Raw genomic sequence first — 13,754 nt, forward strand, 5'->3', positions numbered from 1 at the left:
ACGACTACCGACCATAAAACACCCCTAGCCCAACCAACGGACCCACCGGGCTGAGGCTGCCAACAGCACATCACTGCTATCTTGCACTTTTCCAGAAAATTCCCACTAACTCACCGCCCCACCCTCCCTTTTTCAGAGCCGCCAGAGCCCCAGGGGACCACTCCGGTGGTGATAGTGCGGTGTACAAATATCGCCTTGTACTCTGAAGTGTAAAGCACTGAGTAAAGCACTGAGGAGAGGTTCTCAACTACTTACATATGTCTTGTGTACTTGTCACTGTCCTGCCCAAGCCGGCCAGTACCGCTGGTTTGCAACTAGCAAAAGGTCCTTTCTTTATCAAGTGGGCTAGGAGTTTTCCTTTCTTGTAGCGTTGTTCATAAAAGGAGCAAACTGCCTTTTAATGCAAAAAGGCAACTTTTTTGTATAAAAAGTATCAAGCTTGTCTTTGGTTCTGTCCAGTTATTGCAAGGCATGGTTGGTGGATGAGTGTCTGTAGTTTCTTTCCATTTGCTTTATTGAGGATTCTGGAGCCGTTAGCCTAGCTTTAGTTGGTTTTTTAATCTGTGAGCACTTTGCAATCATTATGTGTCTCTGTCTCACTTTTGCTGTGTCCCACAGAATTTGAGGAGAAATGTCATTGTTTTGTTTGAATTTAAAGTATTCCTGGATTTACAAATGAAGTATTCCTCTATCTTGAGTTGCTTTATAATTGATTATGTCTCCATTCGGTTTGCACTGTAGGTGACGTACGAGATTGTGATGGTGACTGGTGCATGGTTAGATATTTCTGGGGTGAGGTGTGATGAATCCTACGGACTCCTCACTAAACCCCAGCCTAAAGTCTCCTCCAACATGGCCAGGGAAAGGTAGACGCTTTCTGATCCTGACCTTGGGGGTGGTGTTCTGTGGGAGCATCATCTTGGGGGAGAAAGGGCCCAGAAGAATGAGAGGACACCGTGGGGTGTGACGCAGTATTTATCTTGCTCTAGGGAGGGCATCTCCACAATACCAAAATATGGAATGGCTTGTTGTCATAACAATCTTTTTGTTTCACAAGCCGAACATCTTAAAGTGGGTAAAAACAATCACAAACCCTTCTAAAACCCTGGAGACTTATAAAGCTAGAAGCTCCCCTAACTCCCAAAAGGTACATTGAAAGGAAGTCTGTGAATAATAACAATTTAAACTCTAAAGAACTTTATTCCTCTATGCAATCAAGCCTTGTGATTGATTCTCATGATGTTGATTTAAAGAACATTATGGGGAAAAGAAATGAGTTTAAGAATGAAAATCAAACTAGAAAAACGAATTGTGTCATTGGGGACTTCAAGTCCAACAATTCCTGATCTGATGTACTAGGACGAAGAAGAGGGATAAAGAGGAGCAATGCTGCAAAGTGGTCAGCTTGTTAGTGGAAATGACCCACACCTGAAGGAGACTGAGAGGCTTAAAAGGACCCCTTTGGTGCAGACCATTAGTTAGCAGGTAGAGCCGTGTGAACTGTGAGAGCAGTCGAAGCAGAACCCGGAGGAGGAAGAAGATGCCAGGACCACTGTTAGGCAGGAAACAGTAGCCGGTCTTGACAGGGTCTTTGCTTCCAGAAGCCTTAAGTGCAGAGGTCGCACAGCGGGAAGCGTGAAAGAGGGAAGCCTGCCCTCTGAAGACCTGTTTTGCACAGGCTGCGCAGGGGGAAGTGAAAGCACAGAAAGCTTTCTTCCCGAAGAGGCTATCTCCGGTGGCTGGCGAGCACCAGAAAGCCTCTGGAGCAAAGGACGCTCCATTTACAAGTGGTGTGGGCGATGGCAGACAAAGAGCAGCATTTTTCCGGGTCACAAGGAGCCACTGAAGCAGAGCACCTGTGAGCAGCGAGGGGAATCGGACGTGCCTGCCTTACCTAGTGAGTTCACCAGTTGATAGTGATCCCAGAGCGCTCCGAGACCACTTGCATGCTCGATATAGGCGTTTACAGAGTAGCAAACACTTGTGTGTGAGTGTAAGTAATATTAAAGGCAATTTTGAATATTGAAGTATTGGAAAAAAGCAAAAAAAGTGTTTTTCAAAAACAAGTAAGCGTGTGAGTTTGTTGAGAACCCAGAAACAAGATGGGGCAATATATTAGAACCTATTGCAGACACCCATTGGCCAAGCCAAAAGAAAGCAAAAGTAAGGCAATTTAAAACCAACAGCTATTGCCAAAGACTGGAGGGGACTAATGAACGGTCCAGCGGTTGTGAAGCTTGTTGCCCATATTTTTTATACGCATATAATAAAAGCAGGTATAAACCCGCATTACCAAAGCCAAGGAAGAAGCAGAATAAAACCGTATCCTTGTCAGTACATTGTAAGGCATGCAGTGGGGAAACACAAGTGGTAAGAAGGATGCCTTTTTTTGGAAAAGGTTATTTGAAGGAGAGGAGCATAACTTGCAGAGGTTTTGGAAAGTGCAAAAGAGTACTAAAGAGCACCAATGTGAATCTTGCTTTCCTTGAAGATGTGCTAAAAGTCTGATGTTGTAAAGTAATAAATACTGTGAAGCTGTTGTAAAGTTGTTGTAAGCTGATCTTAACCACAGAAGCACCTGTTTGTGAATCACTATTCGGGCAGGGGACTATACCCAAATGGCAAACCTTTGAAGAAGTAGGCTTGGCATGGGAGTAAACCAGGTAGAGGTTGATGAAGTGCTGTAAAGTGGTGCTGACAAGTTATTTTGACAGACTTCTGGTGCTGTGTAAAACTGCTACAGAGGAGTTATATTTCTTCAGTTGTTGCAAAGCATCCTGACAAAGACAATTTATGTTGCTACTAACGAACTAAGGAAGTATTTTTTGGTTATGTGAAGAAGATAATTTTGAATCTTACTATTGCACAAGGAAGAAAAATAACCTTTGTGTTGTACCACTGGGGAGTTGGAACTTTTCTGTTGTCGAGGTAGGGGCCAAAGTGAAGGCTGTGTATCTCTCCCTAAGTATGCTTAGGAATGTGCTCCCCTTTGTGGCAGCAGAAGACCACCCAGTGGTCCTAGGGGCGTTAACCAACTCCCACCTCGATTACTTCAACAGTCTAATGGCAGGGATTCCAGTTAAACAGATGATGAGTGTCAGTGCTACACTTCATGCAGGGTCCCAATGGACCCAGTCTTGGCGCCTATGGCAACAAGCTCATTTCAAAGTGTGCATGGCACACAGAACACTGAAGGCATGTGCAGCAAGGCTGGGTGGGGCCCTATTATCACAGGGAAGGCATGTGCAGAAGACCGACGGAGGAGCAAGGTGGGGCCACAGGGCGAGCCTAAGGAGAGTGACTGGGGCCAGGCTATATAAACCGGCCCCACCCGCATACTGGCGCTTCGCGTTAGTCTGCTGGGTGCAGCGTAAATCTTACCGCCATTCAGAAGACATTTACCTGATTCAGCACGTGCGCCTTCAGTCTCCAGAACCCTCCAGCACCTACCTGGCTGAACACGTGCATCTCCAGTCTTCGGATAGCCACACTATCGCAGGAAACACCGGCATCTGCTCCACACTCCGCAGTCGCTGCGCACGCCTTACCTGAAACCACACCATCGCCGTAAGCACCGCCATCAGCTTCCACTCTGCAGTCACTGCACACGCCTTACCTGAGGACACACTATCGCTGGAAGCGCTGTCATCTGCTCCCGACTCCGCCGCACCTGCCTTTATATTACATGTCTTCCGGAAACCTCTGCAGGTACCGCCCAGCATCCTTACCTGTTCCAAATTCCACCAACACGGGGGCTTCATCGGATGCAGCCTCCACGGGGATCTTCATCTCCAGCAGCCAGTAGGAGTCGGACACCGCTCTCCGGCCATCGCCGACCTGCTGCACCTGCAAAGAGAATAAGAGACACAAGGTGAGCGGTCACATAGACTTTAACTCGCTAAAGCAGCACTACTCACGAACTTGGTGCAGCTTCTGCAACTGCCTACTTACCAGCGGTGGGGGCATCTGGAGCAGGCTCTTTTCTCCATCACGCACTCCTGGGTCATCTTCATCACTACAGGGGAGAGAGAACAATATACTGTTACAAACAATATTCCTTGGGACAGTATTGTTACAAGAATACGAACAGCAATCATAATCATAAAAGACTTACCGCCAAGAGGGAATGGTCGCAGCCTGTCTGGACCTCTGCAATTTGGACCAGTGACGCAGCTAGGTCCATCTGTAGCGCCCCTGCTGAAGGAAAGCAGGACGGAGAGCTCATCCTTACATACAAACAGGTGAGCTTGCATGGGTAAACGTCTGTGTACTACATTTTGGCACGAAAGGGCAGAGGGTAACTACGACTCCACCACGCTTTCCTCAATGCCTCTCCAGCCTTCTGGACCCACGGAAAGACAGCAGTTGGGGGAGAGAAGCGACCTGAGGGAGCCAATTCTGGGGAGAGGTCCAACCGTGCTCCAACGCCCCCGCAGAGACCAGGTGAGCGTAACAATGAGACTGCAAAGGGCCCAGAATGCGGCAGTCAGGCTAATTGCCCATCTAAGAAAAAGAGACTATGTGTCGGCCTCACGTAGATCTTTCCCTTGGTTGATGGTGGAGGATCGGGTGAAGTTTAAGATGGCCTGACTTATGCATAAATGCTTCTACGATCATGCACCAAAATATTTGAGTGCCAGGATCCACCACCTTCAGCTAACGAGAGATCTCCGCTCGGGAGATAAAATGTTGTTGACTATACCCCAGACAAAACAGATCTCAAAAGGAGATAGGAGGTTTTCGTTCCGAAGTTATGGAACCAACTACCTCCGTTCATGTTCATCACTGGAAAGCTTTAGAAAAGCACTAAAAACCTTCCTATTTAAGTGAACCTAAGTGATCTATATCACAGTGGCTATACTCTGATCAAGGCACAAATCATAGTTAACAACTGCAGCCGAATGCAGTTTATTCTGCCTGGTACGCGTAATCAATATCCAAAATCTAACACAAAATCAAATCAAGTTGGAGTCATAATGAACTGTGTTGGAACGTTGTTGCAAACCAGGATTTCCTTGTTTCTTTTTGAAACTGTGGAGCAGAATCCTGCTTGAATCTGGGGAAGGGGAATTCACCCAATTTGTAAGGAGAATGTTGTCATATTGTGAATCTAACTGTAATATAGTTTCTTTTAAACTGCATGCATTATGTTATTGAGTTACTGTATGTATAAGTTTGGGGGACAAATATCCTTTGTTAGAGTGTTTCCTTTACTTTATTATAGGCAGGGAAATCCTGGTCACGGTAGGGATAGTGAGGCCTGTAGGTGAGGCATGGTATCACAAGTATGACACTGACACAAAAGATACAATTTGTAAAACCATTATTAACTTCATGGGGTTTGGAAGAACTCCTACTTTGCCCTACAAATAGGATGGGAGTCATCTCGACCATCAAATAATAAAGAAAACAGTCTTAGTCGTGTCTGTCAAATCAATATGACCTATACTAACAAAACCTAATGCCTGCCCTATCTCGTGTACAAAAAATATGTGAAGGATGTATGCATCTAAAAGGAAAATCAGTTTTTAACAAAGAATAAATGTGGCTGAATCAGCTCTCCTCCCCATGTTTAGACAGCATGGAATAAGGCAGTCTTTATAGGTAGGATGACACACTCTGGTTTGGGCTTTAACACTGAAACAGTTTGAACGTGGTTTGAGGCCCGCCTGGCCTTCCACGTTGAAGCTCTTGATCCAGTCTTCACCAAATAATGAAACCAAAAGTTCGCACCGGTCCCCCTCTGTCGGGCACAGACGTTTTATACTTCCACGTTGGTCACCCTCTGCCGGGCTCAGACCTTTCACAGTTCAACAATACTTGCCAGGCTCCCTTCCGCAAGCTTTTTACACTCCGAGTCCCCCTCACTCGGGTCCAGGCGGCTTCTCGGATGTTGAAGATGTTCGAATGTGCAGGGCTTCCTTTTCAGATCACTGCAGGACCACTTCGACTCAGAATTCAATATTCAGCTTTTTCACTCTGGGTTAACTTCATTCACTTTCACTTTTATAGTTCATTCACTTGTATCACCTCAAACAATGCACCTTTCACTGAGACTTTCGAGTGGGCTCCTCCTTTTCACCTGACCACTCTGTTATCCAGTATCTCTGATTCCACAGCTGTCTCCATCTTAAAATTCATTCACAGGTCTGCCCTTCCTCAAGTCTCATTCACATGCGTGCAGCCTTCACTTGTGATATATTGGTGCAAACTTCAGTCTTTCTTGCACACACCAGTCTCTCAGGTCGCTTGCCAACTCAATGGCTGTGTGCGGTTCTTTATTGCTTTTTTTTATTTCCAATTCGCGAGTCAAGGTTAGTACCACAGACATGGCCTTGCCTCCCCAACTTTGTCGTTCATTTGGGAGGGTCGCTGGAGTTCTTGAAACACAATGCAGTCTTCAATATCTGGCCTTATCCACGTGTGTTTTGTTGTATTGTGGGGGCAACAACCTCCTGCAGGGTACTCTAGGCGTTTTCGACCTGCTGCTCTCTTCCTTGGTCTGTTGCTCTGCTCCAGTAGGTTTGCCTTCACCCCGGAAGTTCTTCTCATGCTCGTGTTCCACCTTGTTCAGAGTGTGTTTCTAGGTACCCCCTTTTATCCGTGTGAGGAGAGCTAATTGCGATCAGGTGAATGCACTTGAAGTCAAGTGCCTGACTTTGCCTGACCCGATTAGCGGCACATGCCCAGTACCATGTATGAGAGTTAGACTTGTTACTCTCAGTGGCCCTATTCCTCAACCTACTGTTTGTGCAGAAAGGGAGGGAGGAGGTGGGACATCGGATCTTAAAAAATAGAAGGGGTTGGATGTACAAAAAAGGTGGGAAAACCATTCCTCATCATCGGCTGCCTCACCCCCACCCACCGCACTGGTCCACCCCCAGGGCCTGGATACAAAGTTGATGGCTGTGCCCTGGCCACCTGAGAGAGATTTCCCCAGGGACTAGGAAGTGAGACACCCTCTGGTTTCTCAAAGGCATTTATCCAACCTATTGAGTTAATAAAGTGGCATCTTTTGAAAAACCTTCACAAAGTTCTCTGCCTCAAATTTCTGATCCTGCACAGAGGGTTTATGCTTCCACCTGGTCTTTAAGTATATTCTTTATGCATTAATATCACAGCTATCTTGGAAAAGGTATGGTATCTTGCCGATTGGTGTGCATAATCTCTCTCAGATGGGTGTAGGGTTCTCAAGGCATCCAGGACGGATGTTGAGCCATGTCATGTTTCAGAAGGCCTTTATTGATGGATTGATGCACTGTTGTTGTACTTCTGATCTGTCCACCAGTGGGTTAAGGACCTCATTCAAATCCCCCTACTATTCTACAGCAATTGGGGTAGGGCTGTATCTGGGCTTGTATTTCAGCAAATAAAGCTGGGTTACCTGAGTTTGAGCCATAAAAGGACATTAGCAGGTGATCCTGATTTACTATTTGGCCCTCACCACCCAGCGGCCCTTCGTGTCCTGCAAAAGCGTATTGAGCTGAAAATGCAGGATAGATCAGTATAGGAAATGCCTGCTTTTTGCTCCCTGCTGTACTGTAGAAGGCATGTCCCTGTCAGTTGTAACACATATTTTGGGAGTCAGTAGCATTCAGGTGATTCTCCTGGAGGAGAACAATGTTGGCTTGTGACTTCCATGTGTATGAGAAAAAGTTTGTTCTTTTAAATGGATGATTTACCCTGTGAATGTTCCATGATAGAAACTTTATGACCATGGTTTTTTTGTGTCTCTGGAGGCTCTAGCGCAAATTGGGATATTGTTGCTATCTGGTGTGTGTCAATCTTCTGCGAAAGGATCGTTGGATTGATTTGTTGAATTGTCCGCTTTGTGTTTTGTGTACATTTCTGGGATGCACTTCAGGGTTTCTAGAATGCTTCGATCCCTTGTAAAGCATTCTAGAAACTGATGTTCCTCTTAGAAAAAGTTTAAAATTGTCCTCCAGTGGTTTAGCTACAACTGCTGTTAATTTGAAACTTGATATACTGGAGCGAAGCCCTAGATGTAGCAGATTTTGTGTTGCATCTCCTCTTGTTTTTCTTCCATGAGTTTTCTCCTATCCTCATTATCTCTGGAGCAGGATCATAGAAGTCATTGATCATATGACCTTCCTGTGTAGTAGCCCCTTTCTCTGTGGCCAATTGCGTAATTTATTCCTGGCCTGAAAATGTTAGGAGCCTCTCTATTGTAGATCTAGGAGCTCTGTCGGGTCCTGTCTTGCTCTCAGCACCCTGTGCGCATTTTCTATCATTATTGTGCCTACAATATCCATGTGCAGTGTTGTGGTAATCATATTATGTTGAATGATCTCAGATTTAATCCCTCCCTTCCTTCGGAACCCCAAATATCTTCACATTATTCTACCTATTCCTTGATTACTGATCGTCCAAGCAATCCACCAGGGCTGCCAGATGCTGAATAGTGTCCCCCTTTTTCATGGTCTGGATCTCATCTTCTATCTGGGAGATTCTTGGCTCAGTCTCTTCTATCCTGGAAGTCATATCTATTTGGCTGTTATGGGTTTCAAGACCTCCCTCTTGATAAAGAATGTGTCTTTTGTGGGGGTGGGTTCTCTTTCTGGCTTTGTGTGTTTCCTTGGTCTTTCAGTTTCCTCATCCTCTGAGAGATGCCGCCAGGTGTTCTTACTGTGGTTTGTTTTATTTTTTACTGATTTATGGGCCATTGGGGTATTTACAAGTAGTCGTGTGGTTCTAATTCTGCTGTTTAGTAGTGTTCTGGCCATCTGTGTACTCTTTTAGCAATTCTGTTATGTTCGCTTATTGTTTTGTTATGTTATCTTATGTTATGTTAGAAATTCTATTTTCCCCTCTTTTCTTCTTCTCCTCCCTCTACCTGGATTATCTCTTAGGGATCTACTCTCCGGTCTTTGTCTTTGCTTGGTTCGACTATATAGGATCTGACCCCCAGCAAACACACAGTCCATGTACTTGGTGAAGCATTGCTTCCCACTGGGCCTTGGTAGGGATGTCCACCCCACTTCGCAAGACCTGAATTCCGCTTTCAGATACGTAGGCGGGTGCAGTGTTCAGCTTTTTAACCCTGCACTAGTCTACTCATGGCCAAGTCACACCGGTTGGCAGCTCCTCACCTTAGATGCTGCACACCTTCAATGTGCCCCCTTCTGTTTCCGGGGTCTCCTGTTCTTGCCGCAAGGCCAGACCTCACTGACTGATTTCCTTGCAAGTTCTGGTCCTGTGTGGGCTCCCTCTCGGAGGAATCCACCTTGTTCTGTACTTTCACTTCCGGCTCCCTGGGTTTCTTATACTTACTCTCTGGTCCCTCCAGGTCGGTTATCGCTGTCAGTGCGCAATTCTCCCAGCCGCTGCACCGCTGTACGTTATCAGCCCAGTTCGCATGCCTCTGCTCTTCCTGTCTCAATTAGCTTGCAAGCCGTCCTGTCTTGTTGTGCGTATGGGAGTGGGCTCGCCTCCCTCCTCTGTATGGCTGTGTTAGGTTGCAACTCTTCGCTGCAGGTGTCTTAGGTTTTTTACCCGCCTGTACTAGGGATTCTCTGCTTTGCTGTAGGGCCGAGTTGGAGCAGGCTATCAAGGCTTCAGGGCGTTTTCCCCTGTTTCGCTCACAGCTCCCGGGTCTGCTTCCTTCTCTGTCCCGTGCTCTAGAGCACCCCCCCCCCCCCCACCCTTTGGCAATTTTACAGGAAGGATTCAAACACTAGCATTCCAACCTGATATTGGTGAACAATCATGGAGCACACTGAATGTGTGACTAGTCTGCATCCTGTGTGGCCTTGGATATGATGTACCTTTTAATTCAGAATGATGTGACATCAAAGTATTTGTCCATCTTACAATTGTATTTAAATGCTTTGTATATAATGGAGAATCTGATATTAGCTTTGGCAGCAGGAACATGTGCTAAATGCAGCTGGTTAGTGCGTGCAACATGCATTATATGTGCAGTAGGTAAGGCAATTACCCCTGTGCAGCACAACCCAAAAACTGGATCATTTTCAAATTGTAAAGTTGTTTTAAAAATCCCCTGCAGTAATTTAGTGAACCTTATCTGAAGTCATCCCTTTCCTATATTTGTATTTCTCCTAACAATTAGTAAAATGTCATGGCAAGCTATGTGTTTCTTATCCTAAGTGGTCAGTGTTTTCATTTGGCTCGAGAGAGAGCTTTAGATCTCTGCCAGAGCTCTTGAATATAGATGTCAGAGGAGTCTTGATGTCAGTCAGCTGCTCCATGATGCTCTGTTATAGAGGCAGCCATTTTGAGGACGTGAGTGAAACTATTTATATTGAAGAGAGAGTTGGTGGATGTTGCTTTTAAGGGCCTATTTTGTTCCCATTCTCCTTGGAAAATTAATGTGGGCCCACTTTTCTGATACATATGAAATGGTTTATAGTATTTATTGCACTCGGTGAAATACAGGTGTGGGAGGACAAGGCAAAACACTTTACTTTATATTTGTTTCTATGTTTCACCCTTAGCCTACTCATTAACCTTCCACAAGTGCCCGCCCCTCCTAATCGACCTTGAACTCAGAGGACACCCTGGGCGTGACACACTACAAAAGGGTTAGGTAAGTCAGGAGGGTCAAGAAGGAAAGGCGGTAAGCAAGGCAAAGATCCAAACTGCTAGAGAAGGAAAGCACAGTGTATTTATAATATATACAAGGTGACACAAAGACAGGTGGACAATTGTAAAGCTGTGTAAAGGTTATTTTATTGGCATGATGGTATATATTCACCGTCTCTGGTATGGCCGTGGTTTCAGTGTACAAAACTGCAACGGAACACCAGCAGTTTCGATTTTTGTTTTGTAAAAAAGGGGTTAACCACACAAAGATTAAAATTGTACCACCAAGCTATCCCTGTACTTTAATCTATTCTTGCCTAAGCAGCTGTATCAAAAATGTATACAACGTTTTTTTTTAAAGTCTTTAAATTCCATACAGTACACTTTAGACAAACTCTCTATACATTGGGTTCTTACTTGTAAGGGCTTCCAGGATGTACCACATGGCTGTAGCAGATGTGGGTCACTCCTCTTTATGGTAGCAGTAGTGGGGCCCCCACCATAGTCCTGATCTGGGGTGAGTATGTTAGGAGCAGCCTGTGGTTTTCCTCATGGCTTGGGGCCCATAAATCCTCACAGGTCGTGTTGCCTACTCAGCAGAAGAAGGCGGCCCTGGAGATGTTTTCCCAGCCAGGCATGTATGCCAGAGGTGGCCCAGCGAATATGACAACAGAAAAGGGGCCTCAGATTAGCTTAGCACCCAGGCCGTGTAGAGCTGATACTGCCTGGGACTGTTGGGCAGGCGGCAGGGGCCGGTGCTGTCTCTTTTCTCTGTTGTCCTGAGTGGCCCAGGGATAAAAAGTAGGCTGCCTAGAAAAGCGGTGGGCCCAGCAGCTGCCCCACGAAGCTACCCTTCCCGGCGTGGAGCACTGCATAATGAGAGGAAGTATTGTTAAAGCCAGTGGTTCTGGCTTTCCAAAAGTCGGGGGTACATTTTGTTTGAAATGCCCCAATCGGACAGAAAATGATTAGCCTCTAAAACTGAACATCTACACATATTGGCTTTGCCGATGTTTGTTCTACAGTGTTTATACATGACTGTTCCACACTGGTTTGAGATTTCAGACTGTTTAAACTATCTTGTTGGGTAACAGGGACAGAGAAGCTTAAGAGAACCCTAACAGTCAGTGAATAGAGTCTCACCAAATGAGGATGAAGTGTGCACATTTTCTAGAGAATTCCACATCCAGCTTACAAGTATCTACAGGCTAGATTTTGATGTTTACTTCCATGTAAGGGAACAGAACTCATAATATTCTCTATATGTGGTGCCCAGAACAGAACCTCATCTTTCAGTAAGTTGATTTTCATGTTCCTTGCAACTTCACCTTTCTTCTTTATCTTGGCTGTTTGGATGTTAGCATGTGGGATCTTGCAGCAGCCATGACTATCTTCATGGGGTAAAGAGAAGAGGCCAGTTCTGATGGTCTCATTTTGAGTAGGAAACTGCCACAAGTCATGCAATCTATTTGTCATCCTAGGTCTCCTCACATAGGGCCTCATTACGAGCAGGGGAGTTGCTAGGTCTGGAAAAGACCCGGGGCTAAGCTGATGTTGGAACTGTTGGGACTGGGGGCTAGCTAGTCTTTTGGCTGTAGCTCCTGAGATTCTATCCGGGGCTACAACCAAAAGATCAGGGGCTATAGCCCCCTTAGCCCCCCCCTAGCAACGCCCCTGATTACGAGTCAGGCGTTAAGGGGTTAACGGCGCCGTAAACGCCTGATTCCGAGGTCCCTTTGCGGGATCGTGTTTTTTTTGCTTTTTGCAGGCGTTAAAAACCATGCCGCAAAGGGACCTTGGCGATAATTACGGCAACCGTAATTTACGGTGGCATAATTATCGCCTTCCCCATTCCCATTAGGCCCTATGGGGCAAAAATGGGAATGGGGAAGGGGCCATTGGTGAATGAGGAATTACCGCCCCACTCACCTTGGAATGGGGCGGTAATTCCGCCATCCACCATGGCAGAGTTGGGACCTTAGCGGCATGGACCATCGTGCTAATAGCGCCATGGTCCTCCGCCAAGGTCGTGATGAGGCCCATATTGTATAAAGGGTCAAATATTCTCTTTCCAACTCTAGCCACATGGCCCAGATATCCTGAGGGTGTCTATCCATGGACGTGTGAGGCCTCAAGGGTATAATCATCTTAGTAAAGCACTCAGGACAAAGATAGAGTGAAGCAGAATGGTTCTAATATGGATGTGGCTTTAAAATGCATTCATACTCCACAGAACAATCGTTTTTGAGCCTGACTGCACAACATCATGCACTGGATTGGAACAGACTTGGGTCGTCAATTTCTGTGTAAGACTAAACATTTGAGTTTCATTCCCATCTTTTATGGTGTCTGAGAATGGGAATCATACTTTTAACAGATTCTGAGACAGTAGACCAAATCGAGCCCCCCGCCCTAGTTTTGTGAATCTAACTGGAGAAAATTCACAGAGCAAAAACAGAAGGCTACCGCAAGCAGCAGGAGTACAGGATCCAGGTGGAAGCTTGCTTCCAATTGCTACCCTTAATAACTGGTGCTCTGGCAACCTTGGTAAAGCAAACGTTCATCATGCTTCTAGGCATAACGTTTGAATACCCTGATATTTAAAGAACATGAGATTTGGGTTGAAGACACAAGAAGGGGATTGGTGTGAAGGAGTTTCTGTGTAGCAGTAGTAGCTATTTTCACTTGGGTCATGGTAGGTGCAAAGACTTGTGGCCAAGGCTGAGGTAGGATTGGGCAATTCATTATCTTTTTCATATTCTGTCAATGGGCTTTTAGATTTAATGCAGGTGTTCTTTTTAAGGAAATTGGCGCTGCTGTGTTAAGTAATTAGGTTACGTGAAATGTAGCGTGAGTGAGCCAGCTATTCAGATATTGTAAGTCAAGATAATGTTATCACCCTACGTAACTTCAGGGGGATTTAAAATGTTAATTTGAAAAAGGCCTAGTGCCTGATGAACCATGGTCTTCAGACCTTTGAACCAATGCATACATTAAAGAAGTTTGGAGATTAAAAGATATACACTTGGTGCCTCATTGTAAGTTTGGTGGTAATGATATCGATAATCACATGTGCTATTTCAAATATCGTCTATTATTAGAATACAAACTAATTATGAGATTGGCATTGCATTGAATATATGTAGAATGAGGTATGCAGAGAGTACAGTGTGGGGGGAATATATGGTTTA

The 13,754-nt window shown here is 45.4% G+C and overlaps 1 protein-coding gene across 1 annotated transcript in view; it reads left to right on the plus strand.

The window, feature by feature from the left end:
• ANKRD33B (ankyrin repeat domain 33B) overlaps positions 1 to 13,754 on the plus strand; it is a 261,955-nt gene that overhangs the window by 226,819 nt on the left and 21,382 nt on the right. The gene's annotated exons all lie outside the window — the stretch shown is intronic.

Source organism: Ambystoma mexicanum, chromosome 5p, assembly GCF_040938575.1.
Source record: "Ambystoma mexicanum isolate Mex_15411 chromosome 5p, UKY_AmexF1_1, whole genome shotgun sequence".
Taxonomy (NCBI): Eukaryota; Metazoa; Chordata; class Amphibia; order Caudata; family Ambystomatidae; genus Ambystoma; species Ambystoma mexicanum.